General features: G+C 33.5%; 1 pseudogene; it reads right to left on the reverse strand.

The window, feature by feature from the left end:
- LOC116116011 lies at positions 1 to 9,627 on the reverse strand (annotated as a pseudogene).
- Positions 9,628 to 15,135: the final 5,508 nt, after the last annotated feature.

The raw sequence follows: 15,135 nt of genomic DNA on the forward strand, positions 1-15,135 counted from the left end.
GCTGAAGTGATAATTAATTATTAGCTAGCTCAAGCTCCATTGATGAGTTTTCTCTTGTTCTTCTCTTTCATTGACAATGCAGCATTGAAAAATTCATCCATGGCTTTCACTGAAGTCCCTTGTACTCTTCATCTCTCATGGCATTCTTTATCATCTCCCTGACTTTACAACATTTCTTCTAATTTCATCCCCTTCTTACTTTTCACACTCATCACCATCTCAATCTTTGCCTCTATATCTTCAGGTCTCAATTCACAAGTCTTCCCTCTCGCCACCTCCCACAAAATCCCCATCTCCTCCTCTAAAAATTTCACATTAAAAAACTGCTCGGCCGCCATCGGCCACCCCAGAATCGGCACCCCGTGAATCAAAGCTTCAAGCACAGAGTTCCACCCACAATGGCTCAAAAATCCACCTATCGCTTTATGTGACAAAATCTCCACTTGGGGTCCCATTTCTTCACCAAAAGACCTCTTTTTGAACCCAAAATCACCCTCTCTTCAAACCCTTCAGGCAGCCATTCTTGGCCTCTGAATTCTGAATTTATGTCAAAACCAATTGGTGGCCTAACAACCCAGATGAAATTTTTTTCACTTGCTTCCAAAGCCATGGCCAGTTCTTTCATATGTGACAAGCTGATTACGTTCATTGACCCAAATGAAATGTACAATACTGATTTTTCAGGCTTTGAATCTAACCATTCTTTGCAGAATTCTGAACTGATTCCGGTTCTTTGTCTTTTCCAGCTTGTGCTCTATTGTCTAGTGATAATAAATTGGCCCAATTGCCCAAACTGGCCTGTTTAATTTTCTGTTAAAATACTTCAATCCGAGCTTGTCGAATTCTTCAACAGTGTTGAACAAATCCCATTTGAATTCACATATTCTGGTAAATTTCCCCCCTGGAAAGAGACCAAGGATCAGACCATCAGCTTGAGCATACTAAAGCCAATTGTGTCTTCTGAATTTTTCCGGCTTCTTCAAAATCCGGCAACAAAAAATCCTCCGATTCACCTTTTTTATGCGGAAGATTTCTCCACACAGAGTAATAACAAGCCAAGCCGAATCCTCCAGCGCCACTAAAATGGCGTGAACACATTGAATTCCTGGCGACACCGGCTGTCCATCCGAAAAAGATATCTGCAATTATGCAAAGCGGGGCGTCGGCGCCATTGTTCCTGCAAATAGAATCGTTTATTAGCTCTCTGAAAGCAGGCTTTAAAGAAGCCGAAGCTCTCAGGAGTTGAATGATGAGAGAGTAAGGGAGAGCGTCGCAGTTCTCGGAGTCCGGCGGAGGCCGTGAAGCGAACTGTTGAAGGGATTTCAACAAAGTTAATGGAGGGCTTTTAGGGAGAGATGACGGAGTTTCTTGATGTTTAAAGGGTGTTGACGAAAGTTATGGTGCAGTTTTTTCTGGTTTTCTGAATGTGAAAGCCAAGAGGAAGGGAATTATGTGGCCTTGGGCCATAATTGGAAAGAGTATAACATTTGTTTTGTTTCTCTGTTTCTCATAACTTTTTTTTTTTTGGTTGTCGCAGAGAGGTTGGAGGAGTAGGTGGGGACAGAGTTAGAACAGTTTCTATGTTTTTATGCTGCATCTTTTGTGGTAGATTTTATTTTATTTATAATTTAGTTATTGCTGGCATTTTGTGGCCCCATTTTTGGCATTAAATGAATAAATAAATTCAGCCAGTCAAGCAACAATAATTGACACCAAAAATACTTTGAATAGTTGACCAATAAGGTCTTGCTTGACCACAATTTAGCATTTAATTATATTTTTATGTGATTTCCAAGTGTATAATATTTGTAGTTTTAATTTGTTAACAACAATAATCCCAATTTTGAGTATAATAAATAACAAAAATCGTGTTATAATTATAAATAAAATAAAATATTGCTACCATTAATTTTTTAGTATTAAAAAATGGAAGAGAAGTAATTAAGTAAATACTTATCATATTATAAATTCTAATGGTACAATTTGTATGTGAGTCGGAACATACCATATAAATATAAAAATTAAAAACTTTAATAAAAAGAAAAGGCAACAAATAATTTTGTCAAACATGAGTTATGACCGATACCTTAATTTATGTGGACATTTTACATTATCACCTTCGAGATGTCTTGTATTATTCAACTTGGCTTTTTTGTCTAAATCCATCCATAATATTCCCAAATTAATTTTGTAATAATCCTAAATTTTTATGTCGTGAAATTTTGGTTCAAAAAAGAAGAAGAAAGAAAATCACAAATGAGAAAATTAAGAGTTCATGATTTCCCCCAGGTATCAGTAATATTTTCCCATCTTAGGTATCATAAATACAACTTACTATTTTAGTATTTGTTATGGTTTCACGGTTTAATTTAACAGATTAAGTGTAAAATGAATGAATTAGATGATGAAAAATCTACAAAACAATGACAAAGGATAAATTGTTATTTCAAATATTTGAGAGAAATTTTTTTTATTTTATGATTCTTTAGAGAAAAATTGTAATAAACTCAATAGTTACTTTTAATGTAGGTTGTTGTGAATATGTTATTGATTTGTTGAATGACAAAATCTACTTGAAATTAGCATAAAATTATAATTATAATTTTGAGGGAGTGTCAAGACTTTTCGATTCTTGAACTTGGTTGGTGTTATTTTTATTTTTTTTAATAAAATCTTGAAAAGGAGAACGACTTACACGTACCCAGGTTTATCGTAACATAGTTGGTACCTAAAAGGTTTTGAAATGACAAATAGGTACTTTCCGTCATGTTCTGTTAGTGATTTCTGTTTATTACTGTTTATTAATAGTGAAAAGACTAAAATGCCCTTAAAAGTTTGAATTTTAGTTTTTTATAATTAAATTTTTTAAAAAAACCCCCTAAGTTTACAAATTTAACTAATAACCCCAATATATAAAATTTTTGTAAAATAACAAAACACCCACCGCCACCTGCATTGCCATCCGGCCACCACCGTCGGAATCTGGCCGGAAAGTTGCGTTACGACCAGACCCGTCGGATCTGTGCCGTAACGCGTCGATCTGGCCTTTTTCGGCCAGATCCGTGGCTGATCTGGTCGGAAAAGGCCAGATCTATGGCCAGATCTGGCCGTCGACGCCGTAAAACTCCATCTGCGGCGTCGACGGCCAGATCTGGCTGCTCTTTGACGCCAATCTTGCCTTTTCTGGCCAGATCCGTGCGGATCTGACCGAAAAGGTCAGATCGGCACGTTCGACACAGATCCGTGGATCTGTGCGTAATGCAGTTTTCCGGCCATATTTCGTCGATGGTGGCCGGAATCTGGCACTGGGGTGGTGGGGGTGTTTTTGTCATTTAACAAACTTTTTATATATGGGGGTGTTTAATTAAATTAGCAAATCTAGGGGGTTTTTTAGAAATTTTTAAATTTATAAAAAACTAAAATTGAAACTTTGAAGGGCATTTTAGTCTTTTCACTATTAATAAACAAAAATCACTAACAGAACATGACGGAAGGTACCTATTTATCGTTTCAAAACCTTTTAAGTACCAACTTGTTGTTACGGTAAACCTTGGGTATGCACAAGTCGTTCGGCCTCTTGAAAATGGTGATGATTTACTGGGAATAACAGATACATTAGTCTAATAATTAAGTTAAAAATATGGATTCAAAGTCGAATTTTTTGTCTTACATGATGGGCCCACTAGAAAAGCCCATTAAAAGTAATGTGGGCTACAAGGCCCTAGCCCTTTTAATGGGGGACCTCTTTTGAGAAGTTAAAAAGGGGTCTTCACCTAGGCTAGCTTTTCCACTTCAAAGTAGCCATTAATTCTGCCATCAATTACTAATAATTATAATTCATATATTGAAATATATTCTATTTTTGCAATATTTATAAGCTATTTCTCTTGATATTTTGTGTGCATCCAATTATTTGCTAACATAAACTATATCTAGTTAGCTTTTTGCTATCAACACACACTACAACAAAAATAGCATACGGTAATACTGGTCAATAACATTTACTGTAGACTATCTATGGTAACACTTGATATTAAAATATCATGATAATAAATTTTATATATAACACTTTAACTTTTTGTAACACATTTTATATTAATGGTAACTCTTTTTTTTAAAATGTTACTAATATAAGAATTACAGTAACATTTTCAAAGTGTTACAATAAACGTAATAATATATTAACTTTTTTATAATGTTACCATATAATCAAAATACAGTAACATTTTATAAGTGTTACTATAAACCCAATTATTTACCGAGAAACAAAATATCATTCCTGTCAACATAAAATGGGGTTGATTTTGTCTCATTTTTATTGTTTAGGTGTCAAAAATTATTTTGTCACTTTTCATTCCTGTAGGGACCAAACAGATGTTTTACATATACCCAAATATTTACCGGGAAAATAACATTTAATACCACCAACCCCAATTTTCCTCAAATTTCTTAGCTAATTCCCTTGTAACTCATTCACATCGAAGGCAATTCTTTAGTTTGAGTTCAAAGTTTGCCTTCTCTTTTCTTTAACCGTTGTTTGTTTCCCTAGAAAAAGGTTTTCTTACCCCTAAACCCATAGATTTTACACCAACATCTGTGTTCTTCTTCTTGGCTATCTAAACCCATGGATTTTACACCAACATCATATCTATGACCATATAGGTTTTAATCCTCATTTTCAGTTTAGATAGATAAAATGTTCATATATTTAGAGTGATAGATGACTGCTATATTGGTTTTATCTTATAACTCTGAAGCTAATTACCAGTGATGAATTATTGGTCAGTAAATGCAGCAAACAAGATTTTCCAGCCTCCATACACCATTAGCAATGGATACAAAACTACGAATCACACATACCTCTCCGTCTCCAGTTAAGCCAGCCCTAACCTCAAAAAAATGAGACACTACCAAAATCAATGCAATTGGGGTAAACATTTTTCCTTGATACAGTTGTAAGTTATATATAATTGATGTTATATAAGTTTTATTAATTTAATTCAACCCTATACATTTTTTTTTTCAATATTTGCAACAGACTGTAGCTACATTAACAAAAAGTTGATAATTGGGGAAGCACATCACTCCTTACTCTATCAATAACTTGCCACACAGTTCAAAATTCAAGCTTGATCAGTAAGCTTCTACTACTAAATACAAGTAAAATTAAGTTGCAGGATCAACAGATTTAGCGTGCAATATTCTATTAAACAAGCTCTATTTATTACTGTAGAATAATCTGCCAAACCCAATATCTATGTGAATTTTATGCAATAATGGGAAAGAATGTGTCAGGTCTTACACTAACTTTTATTAAAAGCTGTTGTTATGATTGATACTGTTACAGTTGTAGAACCTGTATGGTTTTAATGAAGGCTCACCAGCATTTTATTAGAATCGCATTTTTGTGAAGTTGGAGATTTAAACGTGTTCTTTTCCTCACTGTTTTGCATTTAATATTTGGGGTGCTTTTGCCTTTATCTTTTCTTGAATTTACAATATATGTATTGTCATCTTTGAGAATATACATGGGAATTGAAGATGTTTTTTGTATGAATAGTTTTATAGGTTGTGAAAATGCAAGAGTACTTTTTTGGTAAAGCACAACTGGGAATGGAAGATGGTATACATGGTGGTTTTTGTTAGAATTTTTTGAATGATTGAAAAGTATTAACTGTTGTTCATAGTTAATTTTTCAATCATCTAGGTATTAGATTTTATGAATGTAAAAGATGTTGGGTGCCTATTTGTTAGGCATGTATGCAAACTGTTTGTATATGGAGGTTCACCATCAAGAAATGTTCTTTGAAAAATTAGTGTATCATTGTTTATAATTTATATTATTAAAATAATAACTGTAACAATTTTTATATATGCTATAACAGATACACTGATAACACTTTCAAAATGTTATGGAAAATAATGTTGTAACATTTACAAAATGCAATGAATGATACTTGGATAGCACTTTTAACATGTTATTAAAAACCAATGTTTTAAAACCCGGCTCAGCCCGGCTGGTTTAACTGGTTCAGCTAGGGCCTAGAAGCTTCAATGGGTCGGGTTTATAATTTTCCTACTCACCAAAAACCCTAAGATTTGGGAGGATGATCGGCAAACAATTGATGGCTAGGATGATGGGGCTTTTGAAGACAAAGTTCCAGTGAATGCAATGGTGGTGACGAAGTTGATTTCCGATGAGTAAATCGATTGGAAATCGAACAAAACTGGTAGTGGCAACAATCGAATTTTGCTGGTGATTGACGAGGCTAACGGGGGTGGGGTGAGGTGGGTTTTGGTTGGGAGGAAGAGAGGAGTAATTTTTGGTGATGGGGAGGGTTGTTGACGCCAGCGTCGATGAGATTTGGTAGAAGTCAAACCTATTTCGGCCAAATCTTGGGTATATTTTAAGAGGAATGGGCTTGAGGTATGATTGGGGTAGCATCTAGGGTGTTGTCGCTACCAACCAGTCGCCGGCCGATTTGTATTTGGGGTGTTTTTGCTAAATTTTAAACCTATAGGGACTTAAAAATTTTTAGGGGTATATTTGCTAAATTTTAGAAGTTTTTGTCAACCGGTTTGACCGCTAGTCAACCCGAGACCTGACAACTTTGCCGGGTTTCACCCCGGGTTGGGTTTTAAAACATTGTTAAAAACTCTTCTGTAGCATTTGAACAATGTTAAGAAAAACCAATCTACAACATTGTAAAAATGTTATAAATTTGTTATCTATAAAATTTTGAGAATGTTGCAAAAAAAAAAAACTAAACTGTAACAGGTTAAAAATATTACAGAAAACTTATTTATAGCATTTTAAGAATGTTACAAGAAACTTATTTGTAGCATTTATGCAGTGTTACTAAAAATCATTCGTAACTACGAATAAATGCTACAATATACTTAACAACAACATTTTATTGCAGTTACTGAAATGATTAATAACATGCAAAAAATGTTACCAATGTCTACTTTTTAGTAACATGAATTGTCATAGCATCCTTATAAATGCTACCAATTACCTACTGTAACACTTTTTATATGTTATGGTAGACCATTTTTCTTGTTGTGACATAAATACTTATATTAGTCATACCATAAGTTAATATATTTATGTGTGGTTATTATGTCGTCAAATACATTTTATGAGTTTTATGTTTTTAGTTTGTAAGTTTTATATTATAATTTTATAAAGTTTTAAGTTTGATGTATTGATACAGTGTAGCAGGACCCATTTTTATGCAAGATTTGAAATTTTCCAATAATTGTTATAATTCATGTAATTGATACTTGCTATATATCCTTGCCTAATATACATGTATTTGCTCTTGATAGATCATAATACCATATAATTTCTTAAGTAGAAGTAGCTCATACAATATATTATATAGCCCCATCATATATTCATGAAAATGAATCTCAACCTTATAGTTGAATCTCAAACAACATACGACATTTTACTAGGATTGGAGGAAGATTCATTGTTGAATTACGAGGGTATGTTTGTTTTATTATTTTGAGTAGTATTTTTGAAATATTATTGTTAAGTTGAGCTGGATTGGGTTATTATTACAAGGTAGGATTTAAAAATTAACAAAAAAAAAAAAATCCTAGGTTTGTTAATTTAGCTAAACACCCCCAATAATAAAAAGTCTATAAATTAACAAAAACACCCTTATCCACCAATAGTTGCTAGATTCTGGTCATCACCACCCGAATTTGGTGTCATTGGGCACGACCCACCAGATTTGGCCACTCGTGTGCCGCTATGGCCTTTTCCAACTAGATTCACCACAGATCTGGCCGAAAAAGGCCAATCGACTATCGGATCTGGCAATTAACGGCCAGATCTGACCACATCTGCTCGTCGTTGACGGTAAAAGATATGGTCGTCATTGATGGTCAATGACAGCTGTATATTAGCCGTCGAAACTCTTTTAAGTTTTTTTTTTTTTTTTTTGAGCTGTGGGCTTCGGACTTCATTCCCATTTTGTGTGCCCGAACCCACATGGGGAGTACATCCCAACAATAACTTTCTAAAAGGAATGTAAGAATTCAATAGTTGTAAAACGACCTTTTAGGTCCAAATAATAGAGACTGATCTGAGATGAAAACAGGATAAAAAAAGTCACGAAGTAATCAAAATTCAACAAAATTCAAAAGCCTGATTTTGTAAAGGAGGAAACTGCACGGCTACACTCACCAATTTAAATATGTGATTGCCTACAAATTAGGAAAAGGATGGTGACTATATTTTATTAGTTTCCTTGATTGAATTTTTACTCCTTTAATTATAAATGGAATTAAATCCTTACTGATACTATAGAGGGATTAAAAGTTATAAAAGAAGATTTACATATTCTCATTAAAAAAAAAAAAAAAAAAATTAGAATACACTCTATCCATCTCATATTGCCAAGTTTGTGCCACAAACCGTTAATTAATTGACACTTAATAAATTTATTTAAAATTATACTAATTATTTTAAATATTTTAAGATAACCACTAAACCTACGTAGACAACTATTTTTGGTCTAGTACCGTTATTATTGATGAGAAAATTTCGCCTGTAAATTCTACCGAATAATATCGGAATCTCCCCAACGCGCGGTAGAATTATCATCAGTGTTGTACTCTTCACGGAAAAACGATCGGAGAAGAAATTGCTGTTGATTTGATGTTTGTTCGTTTAGAAAATGGAACTCTACTAATCTGAACATGGGAGGCTGAGGCTGGGTTTATTGGGTAAGGGAGGCCCTGCGGCGGTGGAGATGTTGACCGTAATGCTTTCACATAATTTTAACACCATCTATAATTCCATCTTTTTCTCCTAAATTTAATGCCATGTTTACTTGCTTTCACCCTAAAAATCAATGTGTCAAAGGATTGTAGTGTCCATACATCTACTAAAAACATGTGCAAAAGATGGCTTAACGTTTCAACACTTCTAACCCCCTCCCCCACAAACAAAATGCCAATAAATCTAGATCGGCTTCACCATTTATCTCAACAGATTGCAAATAATTAATTTTTCTTTTTTCTTATTATACTCCTCTCTTTCTTCATCCTCTACCAGTTTTCCTCTTTGATCCTTAACCCAACAATGGCACAAACAAAAGAAAACATAGTAATGTTTCCTTTCATGGCACAAGGCCATATAAATCCTTTCCTATCTTTAGCTCGTCGAATTGAAAAAGCAAACAAGTACATCATAACTTTTGTTAACACCCCTTTAAATATCAAGAAACTCAGATCATCTCTCCCTCAGAACTCCTCCATTCATCTCATTGAACTCCCTTTTAGTAGCTTAGATTTTGGTCTCCCTCCTAATACTGAAAACCTGGAATCTCTTCCAGATCATCTGTTTTAATTGATGATGGAGAGTAAGGAGAGCGTCGCAGTTCTCGGAGTCCGGCGGGAGGCCGTGAAGCGAACTGTTGAAAGGGATTTCAACAAAGTTAATGGAGGAGCTTTTAGGAGAGAGAGCGGAGTTTCTTGATGTTTAAAGGGTTGACGAAGTTTGGTGCAGTTTTTTCTGGTTTTCTGAATGTGAAGAGCCAAGGCGAGGAAGGGAATTATGTGCCTTGGCCATAATGGAAAGAGTATAACATTTTGTTTTGTTTCTGCCATAACTTTTTTTTTTTTTGGTTGTCGCAGAGAGGTTGGAGGAGTAGGTGGGACAGAGTTAGAACAGTTTCTATGTATTTTATGCTGCATCTTTTGTGGTAGATTTTATTTTATTTATAATTTAGTTATTGCTGCCATTTTGTGGCCCCATTTTTGGCATTTAAATGAATAAATAAATTCAGCCAGTCACCACAATAATTGACACCAAAAATACTTTGAATATTTGACCATAAAGTCTTGCTTGACCACAATTTAGCATTTAAATATATATTTTATGTATTTCCAAGTGTATAATTTGTAGTTTTAATTTGTTAACAACAATAATCCCAATTTTGAGTATAATAAATACAAAAATCGTGTTATAATTATAAATAAAATAGAAATATTGCTACCATTAATTTTTTAGTATAAAATAAATGAAGAGAAGTAATTAAGTATACTTATCATATATAAATTCTAATGGTACAAATTTGTGGTGAGTCGGAACATACCATAATAAATATAAAAATTAAAACTTTAATAAAAAGAAAAGGCAAAAATATTTTGTCAAACATGAGTTATGACCGATACCTTAATTTATGTGCATTTTACATTATCACCTTCGAGATGTCTTGTTATATTCAACTTGGCTTTTTTGTCTAAATCCATCCATAATATTCCCAAATTAATTTTGTAATAATCCTAAATTTTTATGTCGTGAAATTGGTTCAAAAAAAGAAGAAGAAGAAATCACAAATGAGAAAATTAAGAGTTCATGATTTCCCCCGAGGTATCAGTAATATTTTCCCATCTTAGGTATCATAAATAACAACTACTATTATTAGTATTTTGTTATGGTTTTCACGGTTTAATTTAACAGATTAAGTGTAAAATGAATGAATTAGATGATGAAAAATCTACAAAACATGACTAAAGGTAAATTGTTATTTCAAATATTTGAGAGAAATTTTTTTTATTTTATGATTCTTTAGAGAAAAAATTGTAATAACTCAATAGTTACTTTTAATGTAAGTTGTTGTGAATATGTTATTGATTTGTTGAATGACAAAATCTACTTGAAATTAGCATAAAATTATAATATAATATGGAGGGAGTGTCAAGACTTTTCGATTCTTGAACTTGGTTGGTGTATTTTTTATTTTTTTAATAAAATCTTGAAAAGGGAGAACGACTTACACGTACCCAAGTTTATCGTAACGATAGTTGGTACCTAAAGGTTTTGAAATGACAAATAGGTACTTTCCGTCAGTGTTCTGTTAGTGATTTCTGTTTATTACTGTTTATTAATAGTGAAAAGACTAAAATGCCCTAAAAGTTTGAATTTGTTTTATAAATTTAAAATTTTTAAAAAAACCCCCTAAGTTTACAAATTTAACTAAATACCCCAATATATAAAAATTTTGTAAATAAACAAAAACCCCCGCCACCTGCAGTGCCAGATTCCGGCCACCACCGTCGGAATCTGGCGGAAAGTTGCGTTACGACACAGACCCGTCGGACTGTGCCGTAACGCGTCGATCTGGCCTTTTTTCGGCCAGATCCGTGGCTGATCTGGTCGGAAAAGGCCAGATCTATGGCCAGATCTGGCCGTCGACGCCGAAAACTCCATCTGCGGCGTCCGACGCCAGATCTGCTGCTCTTTGACGGCCAGATCTTGCCTTTTCTGGCCAGATCCGTGGCGGATCTGACCGAAAAGGGTCAGATCGGCACTTTACGACACAGATCCGATGGTCTGTGTCGTAATGCAGTTTTCCGCCAGATTTCGGCGATGTGGCCGAATCTGCACTGGGGTGGTGGGGGTGTTTTTGTCATTTAACAAACTTTTTATATATGGGGGTGTTTAATAAATTAGCAAATCTAGGGGTTTTTTAGAAATTTTTAAATTTATAAAAAACTAAAATTGAAACTTTGAGGGCATTTTAGTCTTTTCACTATTAATAAACAAAAATCACTAACAGAACATGACGAAGGTACCTATTTATCGTTTCAAAACCTTTTAAGTACACCTTGTTGTTACGGTAAACCTTGGGTATGCACAAGTCTTTCGGCCTCTTGAAATGATGGTGATGATTTACTGGAATAACAGATACATTAGTCTAATATTAAGTTAAAATATGGATTCAAAGTCGAATTTTTTGTCTTACATGATGGGCCCACTAGAAAAGCCCATTAAATAATGTGGGCTACAGGCCCTAGCCCTTTTAATGGGGGACCTCTTTTGAGAATGTTAAAAAGGGGTCTTCACCTAGGCTAGCTTTTCCACTTCAAGTAGCCATTAATTCTTCCGTCAATTACTAATAATTATAATTCATATATTGAAATATATTCTATTTTTGCAATATTTATAAGCTTTCTCTTGATATTTTGTGTGCATCCAATTATTGCTAACATAACTATATCTAGTTAGCTTTTTGCTATCAACACACACTACAACAAAAATCATACTTAATACTGGTCATAACATTTACTGTAGACTATCTATGGTAACATCTTGATATTAAAATATCATGATAATAAATTTTATATATAACACTTTAACTTTTTGTAACACATTTTATATTATGGTAACCTTTTTTTTAAAATGTTACTAATAAAGATTAGTAACATTTTCAAAGTGTTACAATAAACTTAATATATAACTTTTTATAATGTTACCATATAATCAAATACAGTAACATTTTATAAGTGTTACTATAAACCCATTATTTACCGAGAAACAAAATATCATTCCTGTCAACATAAAATGGGGTTGATTTTGTCTCATTTTTATTGTTTAGTGTCAAAATTATTTTGTCACTTTTCATTCCTGTAGGGACCAAACAGATGTTTTACATATCCCCAAAATTACCGGGAAAATAACATTTAATACCACCAACCCCATTTTCCTCAAATTTCTTAGCTAATTCCCTTGTAACTCATTCACATCGAAGGCAATTCTTTAGTTGAGTTCAAAGTTTGCCTTCTCTTTTCTTTAACCGTTGTTTGTTTCCTAGAAAAAGGTTTTCTACCCTAAACCCATAGATTTTACACCAACATCTGTGTTCTTCTTCTTGGCTATCTAAACCCATGATTTTACACCAACATCAATCTATGACCATATAGGTTTTAATCCTCATTTTCAGTTTAGTAGATAAAATGTTCATATATTTAGAGTGATAGATGACTGCTATATTGGTTTTATCTTATAACTCTGAAGCTAATTACCAGTATGAATTATTGGTCAGTAAATGCACAAACAAGATTTTCCAGCCTCCATACACCATTAGCAATGGATACAAACTAGAATCACACATACCTCTCCGTCTCCATTAAGCCACCCTACCCTCAAAAAATGAGACCCTACCAAATCAATGCAATTGGGGTAAACTTTTTCCTTGATACGTTGTAATTATATATAATTGATGTTTATATAGTTTTATTATTTAATTCACCCTTATTTTTTTTTTCAATATTTGCAACAGACTGTAGCTACATTAACAAAAAGTTGAATAATTGGGAAGCACATCACTCCTTACTCTATCAATAACTGCCACACAGTTCAAAATTCAAGCTTGATCATAAGCTTCTACTACTAAATACAGTAAATTAAGTTCAGATCAAATATTAGCGTGCATATTCTATTAACAAGCTCTATTTATTACTGTAGAATAATCTGCCAAACCCATATCTATGTGATTTTTATGCAATAATGGGAAAGAATGTGTCAGTTCTTACACTAACTTTTATTAAAAGCTGTTGTTATGATTGATACTGTTACAGTTGTAGAACCTGTATGGTTTTAATGAAGGCTCCCCAGCATTTTATTAGAATCGCTTTTTTGTGAGTTGGAGATTTAAAGTGTTCTTTTTTCTCACTGTTTTGCATTTAATATTTGGGGTGCTTTTGCCTTTATCTTTTCTTGAATTTACAATATATGTATTGTCATCTTGAGAATATCATGGGAATTGAAGATGTTTTTTGTATGAATATTTTTATAGGTTGTGAAATGCAAGAGTACTTTTTTGGTAAAGCACAATGGGAATGGAAGATGGTATACATGTGGTTTTTGTTAGAATTTTTGAATGATTGAAAGTATTAACTGTTCATAGTTAATTTTTCAATCATCTAGGTATTAGATTTTATGAATGTAAAAGATGTTGGGTGCCTTTTGTTAGGCATGTATGCAACTGTTTGTATATGGAGGTTCACCATCAGAAATGTTCTTTGAAAAATTAGTGTATCATTGTTTATATTTAGATTATTAAAATAATAACTTGTAACAATTTTTATATATGCTATAACAGATACACTGATACCACTTTCAAATGTTATGGAAATAATGTTGTAACATTTCACAAATGCAGAATGATACTTGGATACACTTTTAACATGTTATTAAAAACCAATGTTTTAAAACCCGCTCACCCGGCTGTTTAACTGGTTCAGCTAGGGCCTAGAAGCTTCAATGGTCGGGTTTATAATTTTCCTACCACCAAAAACCCTAAGATTTGGGAGGATGTCGCAAACATTGATGGCTAGGATGATGGGGCTTTTGAGACAAAGTTCCAGTGAATGCAAGTGGTGACGAAGTTGATTTCCGTGAGTAAATCGATTGGAAATCGAACAAAACTGGTAGTGGCAACAATCGAATTTTGCTGGTGATTGACAGGCTAACGGGTGGGGGTGAGGTGGGTTTTGGTTGGAGAAGAGGAGTAATTTTGGTGATGGGAGGTTGTTGACGCCAGCGTCGATGAGATTTGGTAGAATCAACCTATTTCGGCCAAATCTTGGGTATATTTTAAGAGGAATGGCTTGAGGTATGATTGGTAGCATCTAGGTGTTGTCGCTACCAACCAGTCGCCGCCGATTTGTATTGGGGTGTTTTGCTAATTTTAAACCTATAGGGACTTAAAAATTTTATAGGGGTATATTTGCTAATTTTAGAAGTTTTTGTCAACCGGTTTGACCGCTATCAACCCGAGACCTGACAACTTTGCCGGGTTTCACCCCGGGTTGGGTTTTAAAACTTGTTAAACTCTTCTGTAGCATTTGAACATGTTAAGAAAAACCAATCTACAACATTGTAAAAATGTTATAAATTTGTTATCTATAAAATTTTGAGAATGTTGCAAAAAAAAAAACTAAACTTAACGGTTAAAATATTACAGAAAACTTATTTATAGCATTTTAAGAATGTTACAAGAAACTTATTGTAGCATTTATGCAGTGTTACTAAAAATCATTCGTACTACTGCCCTCAATTGAAAATGCTAATAATTTTGAAAATTCGTTGGGCACTTGAGATTTAGTAAGCAATGAAAAGATTAAGCTATCTGAAACTAAGAAAGTGCTAATGGAATTTGTGCCGAATGAATTCAATGAACTACTATTCATATTATGTATATTAGTGCGTTATAAATTCTTGATTATTCACCTTACACATGTAGGTTACATTATATATATATATATATATATATTTTTTATGACAGAGGGTGTCCGGGCCAGCATACGTCCACTTCAACTAATTGTCCG

Source organism: Pistacia vera, unplaced genomic scaffold, assembly GCF_008641045.1.
Source record: "Pistacia vera cultivar Batoury unplaced genomic scaffold, PisVer_v2 Contig76, whole genome shotgun sequence".
NCBI lineage: Eukaryota > Viridiplantae > Streptophyta > Magnoliopsida > Sapindales > Anacardiaceae > Pistacia > Pistacia vera.